The 2,453-nt window shown below is 60.9% G+C and overlaps 1 protein-coding gene across 7 annotated transcripts in view; it reads right to left on the minus strand.

Annotated features, from left to right (window-relative positions):
- Positions 1-2,453, minus strand: part of LOC113202709 (vanin-like protein 1) — a 30,512-nt gene that overhangs the window by 11,786 nt on the left and 16,273 nt on the right. The window lies entirely within an intron of this gene.

Below are 2,453 nucleotides of genomic sequence, written 5' to 3' on the forward strand. Positions count from 1 at the left end.
CCTCCCGTCCCCCGACAGTCCTCTTGCATATCCGGCGCACATCCACCCCTACCTACCCAACCCACTGCCCCCCAACCTCACTGCCCCGCCCCCCGTTCATTCGGTCTCTCCCCCTACCGAAAACAAATGTGTCGCTTCTCACACCTTTGCGTGATAAACTGAAATGGGTTGGGGGGGGGGGCATACTGTGCAGGTGCCGTGAAATATAGCAGTAGCGGTCGCCGTACGGCGTTGTTGTTCTGTTTTAGAAAGAGAGACGTGTAAAAAAATAATATGAAGGAGACGGGAAAAATGGGAGAGAAGGCAGACAGAGCGTTGTGCGTGTGAGTTTTGAAGCGGTTCCAAGGGAGGCGCCACACACGTGGCGGTGCGACGGGAGCGGCCAGGGAGCCGTGGTGGTGGAATCTTGTTGTGTTTAACGGCGGCGAGGTCGTGCAACCTGGCGGTGGGATTTTGGCGATGTTTGCGCGGTGATTTACGCCGAGTGTGTTGTTTGGAGCACGTCCCCGCCGTCCCGAGGAAGCCCGCCGCGCAGGTGGTCGGGAGCCGAGCTGGCCGGGTGCAAACGGTTGCGCGTGTCGGTGTTTTCGCTCATTTTCGTCGTTTCCGGGGCTGTTTGGGTGTGTATTTCCCACCACGACAACGTGTAGTGTGAAATCGCGTTGGGGTCGGGTCATCGTGCCGCGCGAGAGGGTCCGTGACAGCGGGGCGGGGTGTTGGGGCAGCGTACACCTCCCCGGCCCCCGAGGCAGTGTTGTGCGACACGGCCAGGCGGACCGAGATTTCGCGGGGCTTCACCCCGGCCTCTGTGCGGCAGCCCCGGCGGCAGCCCCTCGTGACCGGGACGGACAGTCCGGTACAAAAAGCACTGCAGCAATGCCGCCACCCGGCTATCCACTTCCTTTTCCCCGGTTTCCCCTATGACTGCTGCTGCTGCTGCTGTTGGCTGGCTGAGCCGTGGTATGGGTTTGGCTGCCCCCCTCCCCCTTCCCCAGCACCGCCCTGCTGCGCGCGAAGCTCCCTCCTCTACTAGAGCAAGATTTAATTACCTAGCGGCGGCGCCCAAATCGATATCCAATCTGCAATATGTTACCTCCGGCCGCGCGTGTGGCGCGGGCGGGGCGGGGCGGGGCCATACCACCCTCGAGAATCACAAATATCCGTTGTAACGCAAAGTGAATCGGGGCGCCCCTCATGCCCCCCCCCCCCTCCTACTTGCCTCGCTCACTTCCCACGTTCGCGCACGCCCCTCCCCTCTCCTTTTTATTTTGGTTTCCCTCACCACACCACCATCACGGCGTAGGATGATCATGTCCTATACGGGGTGAATCCTTATTCTGTTTCGAAAATCCTCTTCGGCGTAGCGCCCCCTGTCGCCCCCCGGCCTTGCGCCGTCGCTCAGGTGGGCGCTCTGTCGTTTTATTGATGGCATTCTATCTCCCTGCTCACCCCCTGCGCCGCCTTCTCCCCCTCGCTCGCTATGCCTGTCTGTTGGGTCTGGTCCGGTGGGCTCTCCCCCTCGCGCGCTCGACCGCTTGCATGCTCTCACTGTCAACTAAAGCGCTCCTGTCGCATCCCCCTCCAGGCTGGGTTATATGACGTTGATTATCACGTTCGCCGCGGTGTGCCTCTGCTCCCCCTCCGCGCCCGTCCGCCCACGATAGCTTCATATTCCTCCCCCCCCCCCCTCCTCCCGGGCCACAGCCGCGTCATTGTCAGGTAACGAGCGACTGCTGCGCGGCGCCCCGTTAAGTGCGGCCCGGAGGATTACACGGGTTAGGGATTGCGATTGGATGAAAGGATTTCGGAGTGGGATTTCGCTGTGGCCGCCGGGGGCGCGTCGCGTTATTAGGGTTTTGGTTTAGCACCTGTATCCCCCCGCTCCCTCCGCGCCTGGCCCTGCTCGCGGCCCCTCGCGCTCCGCTGCACCGCTACATGCGCACTTTTGTTGGGGCTTTAATTAATTCTGTTGTGTTGCTTGTGTCTGTTGCAGGAGGTGATCCACACGATATGTTCGCCGAGCGGAAACGTACAGCGCATCGTCATCTTTAAGAAGAATGGCGTCCAGGCCATGGTTGAATATCCTTTAGCGCAGCTGTTCTGATGTGTGTGTGTATATTTGTTTTGTGTGTTCTGTCGTGTCACTTGTCCTGTGGACTTGCTGCCCCTTTTGCTCACGCCCCCCCCCCCTCTTCTCTCATGTCCCCCGTTGCTCTCCACACACGTGCTGTTCGTCGCTTCGAGAGGGATCGAAATGACGAATTGCTCCGCGCGCTGCGAATGCTGCTAGTCCATTCCCACGTAATTTGTCAGCGGGCGGTTGGACAGTGTGGCGGAGGGGGGGAGGGGGAGGAGCAGCGAGAGGGGGGGTTTAGTGTCGTGGGTGTTTGCGCCGCGTGTTGGTGCCCGTTGCGCCCCCGAGCTGCCCCTGGGTAGAGCTTAGCCTCCCCTCC

Source organism: Frankliniella occidentalis, unplaced genomic scaffold (assembly GCF_000697945.3).
Source record: "Frankliniella occidentalis isolate FOCC.00 unplaced genomic scaffold, Focc_3.1 Scaffold9, whole genome shotgun sequence".
NCBI lineage: Eukaryota > Metazoa > Arthropoda > Insecta > Thysanoptera > Thripidae > Frankliniella > Frankliniella occidentalis.